At 47.5% G+C, this 18851-nt stretch overlaps 1 protein-coding gene across 1 annotated transcript in view; it reads left to right on the top strand.

The window, feature by feature from the left end:
• The first annotated feature begins 11960 nt into the window (after positions 1-11960).
• The window catches only part of HRH1 (histamine receptor H1), a 156974-nt gene continuing 150083 nt past the window's right edge, over positions 11961-18851 (top strand). Inside the window, exon 1 of the mRNA XM_084765224.1 lies at positions 11961-11980. The gene's annotated coding sequence lies outside the window, so the exon portion shown is untranslated. The remainder of the gene's footprint in view (positions 11981-18851) is intronic.

Raw genomic sequence — 18851 nt, 5'->3', positions numbered from 1 at the left:
CCAGGTTTGCCCACAGTCTTAGTTACTGCTCTATTACCGTGAAAAAAAATCATGACCAAGGCAACTTTTAAAAGGAAGCATTTAATTGGGAATTTGCTTGCACTTTTAGAGGGTTAGTCCATGACCATCATGGTGGGGGCCAGGGCATAAGACAGGCAGGCAGTTGTGACACTGTAGCTGTAACTGAGAGCTCAAATCTAATCTATAAGTTTCATACAGAGAAAGAGAGACTGGGCCTGGTGTGGGCTTTTGAAACCTTAAAGCCCACCCCTCCATAACACAATTCCTTGAACAAGGGCATACTTCAACGAGGCCAAATCTCTTAATCCTTCCCAAACAATTCCACTGGGGGCCAAGTATTCAAACTAATTAGTGTATGGGCGCCATTTTCATTCAAAACACCACACTCTGTATAGACCACATGCAACAGCACCAGAGTAAGCTTAAAATACAGACTGCCTCACGTTGAGCCCCTGCTCCAGCCTCCAAGTGGCCTCTCAAACCACATCTAGAACACAATTCCATTTCCCTCCCCTGTCCCAAATCTGATCTGACTTCTGTCCTTCTCAATTCCATGGAAATCATTTATGCCTACGTTCCTGTGACTTTGCCAAAAGAAGTTGCCTCTCTCTGTCCCATTAGCCTTCCAAATCCTTACACTCAGGGTTCTTTATGCTTGGAGAATGCAGGGTAGCCAAGAAGGCCTCAGTTTAGCCAGAAAAGTCAGAGTGACTTAGAGGACTAACCACCTAATCTGGGAACCAGGGAACAATTTAGCCACAGAAAAACTATGGTGCCACCCCTACCCAAACTAAAATACTGTGAAGAATTGATGAGAAAGTCAGAAGGGCTCGGAACTAACTCACAGGGGCAGGAAGACATCTGTTGCTCACATCGGGGTTGGGGGGGTGGCCTTTATACTTGTTGATTCTCCTCATCTGCTCTCTCCCCCACAAAAACTATCTGTAGCTGTCAAAACCACACCTCTGCTACAGCACGAGGCAAATCATAGTCAGCTGCTGTGGACAATCTGAAGCAGCCTCGTATTCCAAACAACACCTGGGATTAAAGCGAAAACATATTCTTATGTTTCTGTGGGTTTTTTTTTTAAGAAACCAAAATTCTCATTACATTCTAGTCTTTGCTCAAAAACATCCTATTCACAGATACCTTCCCTGACCACTTCCTCAATTGCTTTAGTTCTCCCTCTCTCTCTCTCTCTCTCTCTCTCTCTCTCTCTCTCTCTCTCTCTCTCTCTCTTTCTTCCCTATTTTGTTGTTGTTGCTGTTGTTGAAGTTTGTTGGGATAGGTTCTTACCATGTAGGCAGAGCTGGCCTCAAACACAAAGTCCTCCTGCTTCAGCCATTCAAGTGCTGGGGTTATAGATAGTGCCTGCACATCTGGTGCTCCTTATTTTTTCCCTTATTCTTAAGTTGTTAATTGTGTTAATTATGTTAAGTTGTTATGTTTATTTGTTTATTTGATGGGTATGATCAGAGGTCATAGAGTAGCTTGCAGGAGTCAGTTTTCATCTCCCACCATGTGGGACCTGGGGATAGAATTCATCAAGTTGGTGGCAAATGTCTTTATCCATTAAGCCACCCCTCACCCCCTTTTATTATTTTTCCTCTTCTAATACACTTGTTTTGTAATGATCCATCTTTCTTGTGATAAATGTATAGATGGTGGTTTGGCAGTGTACGGGTGGTAGATGGATGAATGGATGGATGGATGGATGGATAGACATATAGTAGATGGATAGATAGGTGGAGGGTAGGAAGATTTGTGGCAGATGGATGGATGGTAGTAGATGGACAGATGAGTGGTAGGTGGACGGATGGTGAGTGAATGGATGGGTAGCAGATGGATGGGTGTTGGGTGGATGGATGATAGATAGGTAGATAGATAGATAGATAGATAGATAGATAGATAGACAGACATTGGATGGATAAATGGTAGATGAATGGATAGGCTGAATCATTGTGAAAAGCTTATGGCTGGATGCAAACAGGTGGTGTATGGATGAAAGATAACTTGCTGGTGGATGGGCAGATGGTAGATGGATGGGTGGAAGGATGGTGCATGGACCGATAGGCGAATACACTGATATGTTGGTGAAAAGGTGGGCGAGCAAGAAGATGGTGAGTAAGTGGCTGTCTGGGGAACAGCAGGGTGAACACTATCAAGGCTCCTGGCTCTGGGAGTCATCAGCCCTCTGATGAGGTCTTTCTCTGCTGCACACTTAGCGTACCACTCCATACACGCTTGTGGCCTGGCTTCCTCATAAAATTACAGGTGAAGTGCAGTGAACTAAACCCAGGAAAACACATAACACATGCCTGGCCCCAAATGAGCACTCCAAAAAACCGCAGATATCCATATAGGGGCCATTCCTGAAATGTTCCTCCTCAGTCAGGGCCCATCCCCCACCAGAGCCCTGCGGTTTGAAGTTTTGTGTCTGGCACACTGTCACTTCATAATTGAGCTGTTTCTCTCCCTGCTTTTATTAATCAGATGTGGTTGCTAATTAGAGCTTCTGGTTAGCATGGGGTAACCAGGGTGACAGCGCTGAGCTGTTATCATTCCAGGCAAAGGCGAGGAAATATGGCATTTTGGGTCCCCAGCTTATCCTGATGATGGATAACTGGAATCTCCCTCCCCAGGCTCTCTAATGTGGAAAGAGCTTCCAGATTCCCCGGGCAGCAGCTCTCCAGGGACTCTTGCAGCACTCGAGCCTCAGGTGGGGCCTGTGGCTACATCACTTCACAAAATGTTTAGCTGAAGGCTTAATATTTTTCCTCTTTAAAAATCAAAGTGGTGCAGATTGCTGTGAGGGAGAACCATTTCCAGGCTTGGAAAGAAGGGCTCTTTACCTTAAGTGCTAAATTTTGTGCACATCTGTATCTCCCCAGATGTGCCCACAGCAGAACTGTCGAATCCAAAGGCTTGTGCATTTTCAGGACCACTAGCACTTACTGATAAGCTGTCCCCAGGAAGTTGGGTCTATTATTATCCCTGTCAGAAGGGTTTGGTAGCAGTCTCTCCCCATGTCCTTTCTAAACTGGGTCTTGTTATTATGTCGTTGTCAGTTTAATGGCTAAGATACCTTAAATCTGAGCTTACATTCCTTGACTTATTTCTATTTTATGTGAGGGAGTGTTTTGCCTGTATGTATGTTATGTGTACCATATGCATGTAGTACCCACAGATCCCAGAAGAGGGCGTCAGATCCCTCAGTTCTGGAGTTACAGATGGTTGTGAACCACCATGTAGGTGGTGGGAACTGAGCCTGGGTCCTCTGGAAGAGTAATCAGTGTTCTCAGTCTCTGAGCCACCTCTCAGATGGGCTTTTGAAGCCTTGAAGCTCACCTCCAAAGACATACCTCCTCCAACAAGGCCACACCTCCTAACCCTTCCCTGACAGCTCTTTAACTGGGGACCAAGCATCCAACTTTATGAGTCTATGTGGGCCAAGCTCATGCAAACCACCACACATGTCTACTAAAATACCTTTTTCCAGTGAGTCAGCCTTCTACTGTCTAGGCCCTGGCCCCTTGACTCCAAGCCCCTGCCAGTTTGACATGGATTTTGAACACAAAGTTACAAAACCATTTGAGTCCTCTTTTTTTTCTAGCCTTTCTCTTTTGGAGCAGATGAGAGTCTCTGTCACCTTCTACTGTGCCTTCCCAAAGGCCTGAGGATTGGTGGCTCCCCAAGCATAAAGTTTTCAGAGAGGGCCTTGAACACAGCGAGTACTCAAATGGGGCCATACTGACGACTTTCTGTGATGTCACAGTCGTGACACCACAGTGACTTCCGTAGGCAGAGAAGGCACAGGGCACATGAGCAAAAAGCTGAGACTAGGCGGGGTTAAGGCAGGATGATGGTCCAGAAAGCTCATAGCATTGAAGAGGCCAATGCTAGAGTAATGGTAGGAGCAACCACAGTGGTAGTGGTCAGGGCCTGTACCAGCCACCGCCCAACCCGTGGAATACAGATGACCCTCATGCTAACACTCCAGCCATATTCCCTCTGGGTTTTTGTTTGTTTGGTTGGTTGGTTGGTTTTTAATTTGTGTACATAGTAGCTTCCAGCACTTTGTGTCCCAGACATGGATGTTATTTTTATAAAGAGAAATACATTATAAACTATATTTTTGAAAAATATAGCCCTCCTTTGGAGGAGGACAATTTACTGACAAGGACATTTCATTATGACGCACATCAATTAAGTAAGGCCTGTGCATATTTTGCTCTTGATAGCTTTCTTGTGCTAACAAATGCTAATGGGACATAAACAGAAAGCCTGTTCTTGATGGACACATCTATTAATATCTAACACTGTCTCTGGAGAAATCAAAGGGGAGTAAGATTGTCCCCTAAATATTCCTCATCAGTAGAATGTCTTGGTGCTCTTCTCAAGGCTGCCATCACATCAGGTTCAGCAGGAACCGGAAGAAAGAGGTAACAGTGCTGTATACTGATGCTTTTCAGAGGCAAAAAGGACACCAGGCAAGAGTGGACAGGAAGGTACTCTGCCTGGGAAAGGAGGCTGAGCTGGGGGAGGGTGCTGACTAGCAAGGCCCCTGGGCAAAGGTATCATTAGAAGAAGCCATGCTTGTCCCTCTGCTCTGCTCCTTGACTGAGTGGCAGGACCATGTGGACCGGCTCAGACCCTAGTGATCCCAGGGTGCTGATGTCAAGGCCTCCCTCTGGCCAGTGAATTCAGGACAGAAGGAGTAAGGAAAGGAATCGTGTTTCCCGAACGCGTGCTACATACCCAGCCCTGTCTTCTGGAATGCCTCTCAGCTTCCTGTTTCCACTAGTTGGGGGGGAGAATCCTCAGGCCCACAGAGGTAAAGCTGTACCCTCAAAGGGCACACAGCTGCAAGCTGGGACTGGGCATAGAGTCTTGATCTTTGTACACCACAGTAACCTCCGTAGGCAGAGAAGGCTCAGGGCACAAGAGCAAAGATCTAAGGCTAGGCAGGGTTAAGGCAGGATGATGGTCCAGAAAGCTCGGCGCATGGTGTCCAGAGCATTTTCACAGGAACCTCTGGAGTCGGCTCTTTCCCTCGGGCTGCCCCTCTGGAGGTGCATCTTCACTGACCTAGTGGGCTACAGAGTAGGGGGCATCAGAGTAGGGCTATGGAACTCAATCAGACTATGCTGGGAAACACCAACCCAAAGCCAGAGCGTGGAAGAACCACAAATGCTGGCACCAGAAGCCTGTGAGCCTGCCCACAGTGCACATGAAGGGCGGAGCTCCCTATGCATGGCAGAGCCTCAGGCCTCACAGGAAGCCTCAGCTGACAACCAGAAGTCACACACTAAAGAACTTCAAAAGCCTTCCAGAATGCTCTTTAAAACAATTCAGGAGGGTCTGGAGAAATGGCTTAGTGGGTAAAGGCACTTGTCATCAAGCTTGACAACTTAGCTTCAAGGTCAGGAACTTAAGCGGTGGAAGAACAGAAGTAACTCCTGCAAGTTGTCCTCTTACTTCAGCACATATGGGACACATACACACACACACACAGAGAGAGAGAGAGAGAGAGAGAGAGAGAGAGAGAGAGAGAGAGACAGACAGACAGACAGACAGACAGACAGACAGACAGACAGACAGAGGGTTTTTTTTTCATATTTATGAGACACACCAATGAATGCAACATATTCTTGGCTTGTCTCCCTGAGCAAAACACAAACAAAAAAAAAATTGTAGTTCATATTTATTGTCAGGCCAGGCGTGGTGGTACACACCTTTAATCCCAGCACTCAGGAGGCAGAGGCAGATGGATTGCTGTGAATTCAAGGCCAGTCTGGTCTACAAATCGAGTCCAGGACAGTCAAGGCCCCCAAAAATAAACAAACAAACAAACAAACAAAGTGTATTGTCAACTTGATTGGATTCAGAGTCATCTCGGAGACAGAACTTTGGAAGTATCTATTAAGGAATTTCCAGAGAGGTGTGACCAAAGAGGGAAGACCCTCCCTGAATGGTCCATGGCCTGAGGTCCTAAATAGAACAAAAAGGAAATAAATAGGATGTGAACTGAGCACCAGCATGTATTACTCTATGCTTCATGACGATGGATGTAATATCACCAACTTCCTCATATTTCTATTACCATGCCTTTCTGGTTGTGATGGACTGTGTTCCCTCAAACTGTGAGCCAAAGTTGATCCTTAAGTTGCTTTCGTTAGTTATTTCATCACAGCAATGAGAAAAAGTAACTAACACGGGAAATTGGTACTGTGTAGTGGAACCATTGCACTGACTTTATGAATTTGGAATTAATTTATGGGAAGAGTGTGAATGTGAATGTGTTTCCCACCATGGGCTACAGAACCACTAGAATGCTTTAATCAGAATTTGATGGGCCACTCTGGTGAGCGTTTGGAAAACCCACAATCTAAATGAGCATTATAAAGACTGCACTCCTGAGGTTATAGAGAGGAATAGGATTCTTATTGGGAATTGGGCTGGAGGCCACTTGTGTTGTACCCTAGCAAAGCATCCCCTGTGTTTTTTTCTTGTGTTCTGAGAGCTTGAGTGAGGCCACATTTAGAAGCAATGAACCTCTATTTGGCAGGGAAATTTTCAATATGGCCTAACGTTTAGGTTATGATTATGGTGTGGTTATTGCTGTTCTGTTTAGTGAGGTTTGTAATGAGACTTCAAACCAGAAGGGTAGAGAAAATGGGTAATTTGTCCAGGAAGGAACACAAGCAAAATCAAAGGTGAGGTGAGGTGAGTGTGCAGAAAGCAGCTACAAATTGTTACAGAAATTGCACCTTTCAGGAGAAATCTTATTCTCTGTGCTGGAACAATAGGAAAGATACCCTAGAGGCAAGACTGGAACAGGCCCCCAGACCTCAGCACAACTGACATCATGACAGAAGTACTATTTAGGTCATAGACAATGTCACCTGATAAATCGAAAACAAAGACCTAATCCATCAAAGTCCATAGTTCTTGGAAAACCTGTAGGTGTACTAACCTTGCCTTTTGGCTTCTGTAGTTGTGTTTCTAGCTGACTGTTCTTGTTAACTGAAGTATGTCAATCCAGGATACTGTCTGTGTGTGTGTGTGTGTGTGTGTGTGTGTGTGTGTGTGTGTGTGTGCATTAGATGCTCACCCTGAGAAAGGCTGGGGGCTAACTGGCATCGGGAACAGCCAGTGGGTCACCAGCCAGCTAATAAAGACTTTCTATTGGTTTGAATCCATGTCCAAGAAGTCTTCTCTGGTGGATACCCCACAACAAGACCCCACCCATTGAAGGCACCAACTTGTGGAACACAAATGCATTAGAAAGGAAGGAACTTTGTAGGCTTCGACCTTTTCCAAACCTACTTTATTTGAGGTTCTTTAATTTTTACACCTACCTTCCAACCCACCTGCCCTAGATAGGAGAGAGAAGAGGTTAATGGGACCAGGAGAAGTAGACCTTTTGGGACTCAGTTCTTAGGAACGATTCCCCTGACGTAGTCGGCAGGATTTCAGTAGACCAGCAACTCCACCAAAGTTGCTGCTGGAACCTGGAGCAGCAGTTGGAATCCAGAGCCCCGAAGCATTTGCTGGAGCGGGTCTCTCTAGGAGCATCTCAAAGTGTAGCAATGAACAGCCAAACAATACCAAGACCCAAAAAGCCCTGCCTCCTGTTTGGGGCTCATATATATATGTATGTGTGTATGTATATATACCCTCTCAGAGTCTGTACTAAGATGTATTTCAGCTGGCAAAAAAAGAAAAAGAAAAGAAAAGTCCTTGCATAAGGTGGTTCATCTTCTAGTGGATAAACATCACCTAATCTCTCACAAGTCTGTTCCCCATCCCACACTCGGTATCAAAACAAAAACATGTTTACATCAGCTACAGAACTTGATCTGAGGATGCTCTGAAGACTTTCTCCATTTGACAACAGAGAGGCCATTGCATGAACCTAAGAAGGTAAAGCCTAAGAGGCAATGGAGACCCCAGGATGCTGAGATGACAAGACACTAGGGCAGCCACAGAAAAGTGAAGCTTGCCCAAGAGAGAGGGTATGTGTGCTGGAAACCGTAGGACTTGCTGTAGCGTAGGCTGCCAAGCCCTGCAGCACTCAGATGAGGCCACCAAAGAGCTCCAGGTGTCAGGGTTTGTCCTGTCAACTCTTGCTTGTTATAGAAATTGAGTCATCTTTCCTTGCTATGCCCGAGTTCCTCTCCTTTGAAGGAGGAAGGTTTACTCTGCCATTGACCAATGAGAGAGTTTCGTATTGCTCAGAAGGGTCTCAAACTCACCACGTAACCAAAGATTGTCTTTAACAACAGAATGCTGGGATTATAGGCAGGGGCATGTGGCTTTCGAGCAATGTTAGAAATGTTAAGATTTGGGAGACTTTTAGAGATGAACTAAATACACTGTGAGATGGGCCAAGACTCTTTGAGGGTCAAGGTTGTACAGCATTATGAGCTACAGGTTGACAAGGGATGGGTTTTAGTGATTGATCTTCGCTGTCAGCCTAACTGGGTTAGGAATCACCTAGGAGACACAGCTCTGCCTGTGGAAGCAGGGGTGTTTCCAGAAAGGCTACCCTGAATAGAGATGTCACCTTCCCATGAGCTGGATAAGAAAAGTATAAAGAGAGAGCTGAGAAGCTGCGTTCATTTTTTTTTTTCCTCCCTGGCTGTGAGTGCAGCCTGCTTAGCCATCTCACACTGCAGCTGCCTTCTTGCCGCGATAAACTACATCTCCCCAGATGGAAGCAAAATAAGCCCTTAGGCTGCTTTTGTAAAATACACATTCTTCTTTTATTCTAAAGGACTTTCTTTGGTGGATCCATGGCTGGAATTTAAATACACTATGTAGTGAGATAAAATATATTGTATTTGTGTTAATCCCTTGATCCTGAGCATGCGGTCATGTAAGAGAATGTCCTTGTGCTTAGTTAGGAGATGCAATTTAAGCCCAAGTAAACTCAGAAACATGTGACATGCATGTGCAGTGTGTGTAGAGAGAAGATGACAAAGGCAGGGAAATGATGTGATGCTTCAGACAAATGGAGGGATTGCTTTAATAAAGACTGAGTTGCTGAAGGATGAATGTGGAGTGGACGTGGGAAGGGAATCCCGGGGCCTAGGAGTCATCAAAGTATGTGAGGGGTAAGAGGCTCTGATGGCCAGGCCTGTCCAAAAATAGAACAAACTACCCTGGTCATTAGGAAGCGAGTCCACCATCCCTGGAGGCACGTAAGCAGAGCAGGAAGAGACTACACACGTGCCAGGGGCTGACTCTGTGCCTCTACTGGCAGCCATGGGATTCTGAGTGGCTCCAGTGGAAGAAGTGCCTTGAGATAAGTATTTTTTTTTCTTTTTCCTCAACCCTACCACACTGTGAGAATAACATTCCCTAGGGGTCATGTTGCTAAATCCTGATCATTAAAATATTAATTTTAAACTGGCCCTTTAGCTTATGAGTGTTTTTAAGCTGAAGCCCTGTAACAAATTAATGGCCTCGTGGGACTTTATTAGAAGTAAGGGAGCCGACCTCGAACAGGTTCGTGATCTTGTGGGGCTCACAGCTGGACTTCATTTGAGCTGAGAGAGCCAAGCTGGGGGTCAGAATCGCCTCTCCTCAGCCTTGCCAGACCATTGTGATGATGTGAGGTTAGAGTCTCCCCTGGGGTGTCTCCCCGTGACCCCAATGTCTCAACTCCATCCTGTCCTCTCCCCACCTCCTATGAGGGCCACAGTCATGTGTGGCCACTTGACCACTGCTGTGCCCCCTTTCTATTCTGCCCACCTCCAACTCTTTCTCTACCCTCAGCTAGAGTGCGTGCTCTAAGGCAGCAGTTCTCAACCTGTGGGTCATGACCCCTTAGGGGTCACCTAAGATGATGGGAAAACACAGACACTTACATTATGATTCACAACAGTAGCAAAATTACAGTTAAGAAGTGGCAACAAAATTAACCTTATGGTATTAAAGGGGCACAGCATTAGGAAAGTTGAGAGCCACTGCTCTAAGCCAGGAAACTGAGAGTCCCTCCCATATCCAGAGATCCATACTCAAATCCCAGAGGTCCCTGCAAGCCCCTGCCCTGCTGGAGTTTAACGTTCAGCCCTCTTCCCCTGACCCCAAGTCTCTCCATGTTCTTCACTCAGCTTGGGAAGTCCTCACACTTGTAGATCCCCCACCCCACCCCACCCCCACCCCCGAGCAGCTGGAGTCTGCGAGAACCATACCTAGCATCCGCTCCTGCCCTCGCCTGAGCTCTGGGGACTCCTGGACCTATCCAGGTGAGCACACGGATGTCATCATGGTGCCTTCTTCACAGCCGTAGCCCCCAGCTACACGGCCATCCCCCTGGAAACAGGGACTTTCCCTCTCCAGTGCCTGCCATGCCACAAATGCTGCCATTCCACTTACCCAATTGTACTCTCTGCAGTTTTTATTACAGCTAATTTGAAGATACAACATGGAAAATTCCAGAAATAAGCAATTCATTTGTTTTAAGTTGTGTGCCATCCTGGGGACCACGAGGAAGGCTCACATCATCCTGCTTCATCCCACACAGGATGTGAGTCACGCCACTGTCCAGCACGTCCACGCTGTGTACACTGCTCACCATCTTGTCACCTAGTAGCTGGCTCGGTCACCAAGACAGTAGGGACAGCCACAGTGCCACAGTGCTTGTGTTCAACAGACCATTGATGTCACCAACCAACCCTGCCACGATAGTTATGCTGTGCGCCTCTCCGCATCTCATCATGCAGGCATGACGTCAGCTCACATCGCAGAACGGTGAGTACATCAGAATGGGATGCTCCAAGGGGCCGTGCTCATTGAACTTTTAGCGGAGGATTGTTCATGTTACCAACGTTAACGGCTGTGGATTTCTTTCTGTACCTAATCTATAATCAAAACTGCCATACGTATGCATGGGTAGGAGGAAACATAGCCTGAGCAGGCTTGGTAGACTTTGTGGTTTCCCGCATCCACTGAGATCTTAGAGCACATCGTCCTGGAGCAGCAGAAAATGCTGTGACTGTGTGGATTGAAATAGGTGGCCGGGTGAACAAGTGAGAAAGGCAGACAGCAGATTAAATAGCCATTTCCTTAAGAAACCAACAAGCAAATGAATCAATAGCTGACCACACCAGGGTCCATAGGTAGCTAAGGGGCAGAGGCTTCTCCCAAACTTTGAAAGTGCTGGCTCCCAAACCTGGGTACAGGTTCAAGTCCCTACCTCCACTTCAGATCCACTCACTGGGCATCTTTAGATGTAGGATGAGACGCCTCATTTTTAAACTCCCTGGTCCCTCAGGTGCAGTTGAGCTGGCTATCTCGGAATGTGGGTCCCAGACCCGAGCTCACTAAGTTGACATCTGTGCCCTTTAAGTTGTGTCATGCTCGCCTGTTGGAAGGGGCTGGTGTGGGCCTGCTCATTTGCATGTCTGATAAACTTCCCATGTTCGGCTGCTGCCTGTGGTCAATTGAGGCTGTGTTTGTCTCAGGATCTTTACAGAGAGATGGTGGGGGCGAAGTGGAAGGTGCTGCCTGCTGGCCTGGAGCAAGAAGCCTCAAGAGTGGCGTAGATTTCTCTTATCAAATATTGTTCTTTTTCCTTTCTCATCTCTGTAGATGATGCAGCTGAGGACCGGGGAGGGAGGGCAGTTTGCCCAAAGTCTGACATCAATCTTAGGAAAAAAGAGTTTATTGAGTACTGGTGTGTGCCTCAGGCACACGTGTTTGAGGTCTGGTGCTCAAGGAAGGCCCCTTAGCTAGCCTTCCTTCGTGCTAGTTTACAGCAACCTTCTTGTGTCTATCTCTAGAGATGAGAGGGTTCTGGGACATAGGACAGGGATCAGTTTTATATCCAGGATTGTGAAAGAAGGCAAGAGCTCCCTGCACCCAACACACTAAAGGGAGAAGCTGAGATCTGTGCACCTGGTGGGATTTCTGCACTGCTCTGGGAAAGTGAAATGAACACTGAGGCAAGGTAAGGGGAGTATTGGCTCCTAGTTTTTAGACAGGAGGGTCTCCCCTGGGGTCCTCAAGTTCACACAGCTCATCTCCCTGTCTGTTGAGTGCTCTCTGGAGATGGTGTTAGAGGCATTGGGCCGGAAACCAGCGGTCACTTCCCTCCTTTCCTTCACACCAAGCTCTGAGGCTGTAGGTGAACATGCCTCCGACCTCTGACCCAGCTGGTTGGTGAGTCTGAGCTGGTCTATTCCAGTCACGTGGTCCTTTATACTGGGTAGTTGTTGGTGGGAATCTAGGCATAGGAGTAATCCTGGCCAATGAGATATAGCGGGCCGACTTGAAGCATGGAGTCAGAACGGGTTTATGTGATTGTTGTTTGAGGCAGGGTTTCTATGCATCCCTGGCTTTCCTAGAACTCAGTATGTGGAATGGGCTGGCCTCCAACTCACAGCATTCTCTCTGTGTGTGCCTCCTGAGTGTTGGGATCAAAGACATGTGCCATACTCAGCAGTTTGGGGTCTTACACGGTGGGGAAAAAGGTAGACACATGGGTGGAGAGGAATAAATGGCTTGTGGGAGTGATGATCAGCAGGTATAGTGTTGGCATTCTTGCTGGGATGGAAAGGTATCCTGGGACTCAGGAGCCACATAGCTCTGAGGTGGGACAGTGTCCCTCCCAATGGGAGGGTATCCTGAGACACTGGAGCACAGGAACCACACAGATCTGAGAGGAGGCCTCCCCAGCAGAGGCCTTGCAGCCCTGAGGGAGGGTCTCTCTGGCTGAGCTGTAGTCCTCCAGTGTAACAGCTCCTCGTCTTCAGTGTCACTGCTCCCAGGGGAGGGTATGCTCAGCTGACTATGGAGCTCAGGAGCCTCATCCCTCATCCACTTCTTTGCTTCTTCCCATGAGAGAGTCACACCAGGCAGCAAAGCTCATAAAAGGAGATTTATTGGGAGGAACAGATCCAGGGGTGGCTGCCTCTGCTCCAGGGAGAAGACAGCAGGGAATTATATAGGATTTCTTAGGTGGGGGCAGGGTGTGTGTGTGTGTGTGTGTGTGTGTGTGTGTGTGTGTGTGTAGAGATTTCCAGGGCAGAGATTATCAGGGTGAGGATTGGTGAGATTTCAAATCCTGAACTTGGGGGAGCTCAGGAATTGGTGAGATTTTTCTTGTAGGGCGGGGTCTGGGCACACTCCCACCTTTGGGCTGGAAATGACAGTTACAGCCCTTAGAAAATTACCTTTAGGGATGTTAGGGAAGGGGGGAGGTGGAGTGTCCTGACCACTCTCCTGCCCTGAGGGTTTACAAAGGGAGTCCACAGTGGTGAAGGCTTTCCCTGCTGCCTGAGTCAGCGTGGATAGCCAACATAGAGAACAGTATTAAAGCTGGAATCAAGGTGGTGGGCATTCAGGGGGTCACTATACTAGTAATTTAACTTCCATATGTTTAGAAATTTACATCATAAAAAATACCAAAACATGATGCCCCGTGTTTAGTGAAGCCAGGTGTGTGCATGCCCTAGGACCCAGTAATTCTCCTCCTAGGGGTTTGCCTAACAGAGTCAGGTTTAGTGTTTGTCCCAGTTTCCCAAAATGACCATTTGGGCTAGGCTCAGGCTGCACTCTGACCCATAAACACTGAGTATTCATCAGAAACCTTATGAAATGGATTTGTTTGCCAGGAAAAGGCATTTCTTTTCTTATCTGCTCCTACAGCCCCACCCCCACCCCACCTCGGGAGCGGGCGTGCAGTTCTCTATGATCTCAAACATGACTCCAGCAGATCAAAGCTCCATGCTAGTTCCTAGGCTGTTCCAGCTAATCTTCCCTCTTCCCAGATACCCAATCTCTTTTAAAAACATCTAGAATTTTCTCCTGGTCCCACTTCTCTCTGTTTTCCCAAGAGATACCCTTGACCACTTGGAATAAACTTGTGTTCCCACCCACAGAGCAGCCATCTCAGTAGTGTCTTTCCTGTGCCCTCGAATATAATGTTTACCAAAAGATAGTGCAAGAGCATTCGTGGCAGCATTTTAACAGCCCTTCACTAGAGGCCACAATGCTAACCAACAGGAGACTGGGAGATTTTCAAATGGAAATAGGATGAACAAGCAAGTCAGAGAGCTCCATGGGGCAAATGAGATTTCATCAAAACAATGCTGGGCAAAGGACACTGGGAATACTGTGCGTGGCAGCATAAATGAATGAAAAGCTCACTAATAGGCCAGGCTGAGCTGCAGCGGGAATTTCTGGGCATTGCTTACCTAGGTTGGGTGCGATGACCAGACTGGGCACAGAGAGGTCTTAGGGGCATGATGACCTGGTACTGGCTGCTGGCATTTAATGGAACCTCACACTTTCTTCTTTATGTTGTGCCTTGGTTATGAGTTGTAAATGCATATCCTTGTAGAAAGCACCTGTACCCTGACTCTCTGCTAGGTAGGGATCCTTAGCATTTCTCCTGCCATCTTTTGGCCAGGTGCAAAAAAGCCAGCTTTCTAAGATGGCACACCAGAAGGATGGAACCTGGCCTCCTGACAGTGTCTTTGGCAACCTTGACTCTGACCTGCCTCCTGGCGACCGTTTGGCATGGCAGATGCCTTCTTTGGCTGAGTCCTTTGCTGGAGTTGGCACAGTGAACCTAACAGAAAAGGCCAGAGGCAAGCTCTGGTCCTGCAGGAACAGAATAATGGCAGCTTTCCCCAGGGAAAGAGCGTTGCTTTTACTGCTGGGGAAACTGAGGCACAGAAAAGCAAGGGCAGACAGCTTGACACAAAGCAGGGTGATCATGGAGCAGGGGCTCTAGCACCCTTATCTTGTATCCCAGGACAGTATTAGGGATGTGACAGCCTGCTCCTCTCTGCCCTGCTTCTGCACCCACTTCTCCCAAGCTGTTAGCTCCCCTCAGTCCTTGATGCTAAGCTGGGGTCTCCTGAGGGCTAGGCAAGTAAGACAGATTCTGAGTGCCGCCACACTCAGAGGAAGGATAGCAAGTTACCAAGAAGAGACTCAATACTCTTAGAGCATATATAGGGGAAGAAGGTCTCCCTCAATCACAGACATAGGGGAGGGGAGAAGGGGGGAAGTGGGAGGGAGGGAAGAATGGGAGGAAACAGGGGAAGGGCTAACAATCAAGATGTAATATGAACAAATTAATAAAAAAATTAGCATAAAAAAGTCAGATTCTGATGAACAGGAACAAGTGGCCGCTGGTGTAAGAGCTGCTCACCCACCAGTCACCTTCCCCTCCTTTGCTGGTAAAACAAAAACACCTAGGCCAGGTGGTGGTGGCACACACCTTTAATCCCAGCACTCAGGAGACAGAGACAGGTGGATTGCTGTGAGTTCGAGGCCAGCCTGGTCTACAGAGTGAGTTCTAGGACAGCAAGGACTACATAGAGAAATGCTATCATGAAAAACAAAAACAACAAAGCAAAACAAAACCAACAAATAGAAACCAACAGCAATAGCAATAAACAAAACACTGAGCACTGGGCCCAATCCCTAGGGCAGTTTCCCTGAGTCCAGATCAATTTCCTCCTTCCACCTCCGAGTGTGCTCTTTGCTCTGCCCAGAGCAGGGAGAAGATGCCCCCCTTTCCCCAGGCTGGTCACTCCAGGTGCTTTCTCAAGCCCCACCCTTCTCCAAGAAGACTTCCTGGACTCTGCCACTTCTATTTGGAATTGTTAAGCCCCAAGATGCCACATCTTTGCTCTGTTTTAGAAACTAACCTTACTAGGGCAGTGAGGGAATAAAGAAAAGGCAAACACACACACACACACACACACACACACACACACACACACACATACGCACACACACACACACACGTACATGCATGCACACAGGAAAGCTGAGTGAACTGGTCCCTCTGATAGGGAAACCTCATGTGCGTATAATAAAGTTGAACCGGGAGGCGGGTCATTGCGTAGAGCTAACCAAGAAGGAAGTGTGGTTATTGTGAACAGATAAAGAAGGAGGCAGGGTCAGCAGAATCAAGGAGACAGGCTTAGTTCATCTCAGCAGAAGTCTCTGTAGGGGGCAATTTTCAAACTGTAAATGTGGGAGGGGGGAGCTATGGTGGACCTCTTCTACAAACACATCAACATCAGAATATGGACCAGAGGAAGCGTTGGGGGAAAGGTTTTGCCATTTTTTTTTCCATAGTCTTGAGGCTATGTGGTCCTTGATGTGGCTGCACTCATGTCACAGCACACATTCATAAGAACTTTTTTCCCTCAGAGATTCCTCTGCTCCGCACACCAGGAAGCCAGAAAAGAGGCAGCCATGGAGCTGTGGAGAGGCACAACCTCAGCCAGCTATTTAACAGCTTTCTGAGGTAGCAGCACAGGCCTCCCCAGCCCTGCTGACAGACTGAGGAACTGAGAACCAGTCTGGACAAGAGACTTATGTCAAATGACACAGTGTGCTTCCTCTCAGAAGACCTGCATCGTCTGTGCAACTGCCCAGCCCAGCAGGAAACACCAAGCCCTGGGTGTGGCTGCCAGGACCAGGACAGATCCAAAAGCTTGGTGCAGTGTGATTCATATAGTCCACCACAGCTCCGCAAGGCAGATACCAGCCCCAGCGCCCCCAGCTCACAGAGGGGAAACCAGCAAGAAAAAGCAATTTGCTCTGCCAACCTGCTCCTCACCAACATGCTTAGTCTATTCACTTGGTAACTAAAGCAGCCACAGAGAGCTTCTTTAATGATCAAATAAACCTACAGACGCATTGGAAAGCATAGTGGGCAGTGTCATCAGGGTCAGAGAGGAACACACACAGTAAATGGTGAGCACATTCAGAAACAGAGCTTTGAAAAGTCACTCTGTGTAGCCGGCCGGTGGTGGCACACACCTTTAATCCCAGCACTTGGGAGGCAGAGGCAGGCGGATCTCTGTGAGTTCGAGCCCAGCCTGGTCTACAGAGCAAGTTCCAGGACAGCCATAGCTACACAGAGAAACCTTGTCTTGAAAAACAAAAACAAACAAGCAAACAGAAAAACAAAAGAAAAGTCACTCTGCACATGGTTTGGTAAGACAATCAGAGTGTGGGCTCCTTTGGTTTATCTTCCCACTTCTGAACCAGACTCACTTTCTTAGGCACTGCTCAAAGACGCAACCAGTGTTTCTCCTCAGAAATGTCACCGTGGCATGACATGTGACAACAGCCATAGAGGAAAGAGCTCACTGGAAGCTTCATGGCAAGCTTTTCAGGATAGATGTCAGGCCCCCCCCTCCCCCAGCAAACATCCCCCAGCCATTCAAAGTGATACTAGAAAAGAACAGCAAATGTCACTTTGTTTCAAGGAGCCACAGTTTGGTGATGAGTTAAAATGGGATTCAAGGTTCCACATTCAGACAGCCACTGACTCTCGAGGACCAGATTTTTTTTTTTAAGCAGGGCTGCCATCTGAAAGTGTCAGGCATTTGGCAGAAACCATACCTCAAATCTTCCATCTTGAACTTTAATCTTTCCTGGGCTGGTAATGTTTAGTGTAACACTATGTTGCCATGCAGAGTGGGAAATGGAGCTACTTCTCCTCAGCCGCTGGACGAGATGAGCCCCCTGCCACTCTGCAGCTGCTCCGGGATGAAGCTAGGGTGTAGGACAGAGCGAGCCTTTCCTGTGCTTCTCAACTTCTGGTATTCTCGTAATGTACATTTTATTGGGGTGTAACCCCAGCTTCACACAGTGCCACCCAGACCCTCTTGTGTGTTGCTCCTCGGTTGGAAGGACATCCTGGGAGCTGGAGTAAGAAACTCTGTCTCAAAAAAATCAAATAACAAAGCAAATCAACAACAATAAATAACTACGTAGCTCAGCAACCTTCCAAGATGGCTACTGCTGCAAAATAGCTATTGTTGCAAGATTGATCACGATTAATCAAGGTGCCAGCTATGTTTGCTGCAGAGATAGACGTGATACTTGAAGCCATTCCTGCTCTTGGCAACTGTCTGAGCTTAGGTTTACTATTGCTCGACAAAAGCAAGTTGCTGAGGAAAGGGTTCATTTGGCTTATGCTTCCACCTCACTTGTTCATCATCAAAGAAAGTCAGGACAGGAACTCAAAACAGAGAAGGAACCCAGAGGCAGGAGCTGAGGCAGAGACCAGAGAGGGGCACAGCCTGCTTAAAGAACCCAGGACCACCAGCCCAGGGTTGGCACCTCCCACAATGGACTGAGCCCTCCCCCATCTATCACTAACTAAGAAAAGACTCTCCAGACTTGTCTACAGCCCAATCCAATGGAGGTATTTTTCTCAATGGAGTTTCCCTCCTCTCAGATGACTTCGGCTTGTGTCAAGTTGACATAAAACTAACCACCACAGCAGAGCCAGGCATGGTAGCCCATGCCTTAGATCCCAGTTCTCAGGAGGCAGAGGTGGGCAGATCTCTGGGTTCAAGGCCTGCCTAGTCTACAGAGCTAGTTCCAAGATAGCCAGGGCTACACAGAGACACCCTGTCTCAAAAAAAAATGAAATAACAAAACAGCAAACAAACATCAATAAACACAGCACAGCAATCTTCCAAGATAGCTACTATTGCAAGATGGCTTCTCTGTGTCCTTAGATGGGACAGATACAGTAAATGAGATTCCCAGCTGCTGTAGCTTGGATCTGGATCTGAAAGGCTAGAGCTCATGTTGTCTGTCTTGTCACAGCCATGGGCAGAGACAAGAACTGAACCCTTAGGCTATGCTTTATTCAGAGGGCGAGCACTGTAAGAAGGAGGTGAGCTCATACTCTAGGGAAAATAAACCATCAGCCATGCTTAGGTGGTCGCCTCGCCCCTGAGTGTTGTGGTACCAGAGTCCTGCATGTCCTCCCTCTCAGTTGCCTCTCTGCACCTCCAGATCCAGAGGCACTCTGGGCTGTTCACAAGGTG

The sequence above is a fragment of the Acomys minous genome, assembly GCF_964271855.1.
Source record: "Acomys minous genome assembly, chromosome: 17".
Classification (NCBI taxonomy): Eukaryota; Metazoa; Chordata; class Mammalia; order Rodentia; family Muridae; genus Acomys; species Acomys minous.
This window is presented reverse-complemented; position numbering and strand designations above follow the sequence as displayed.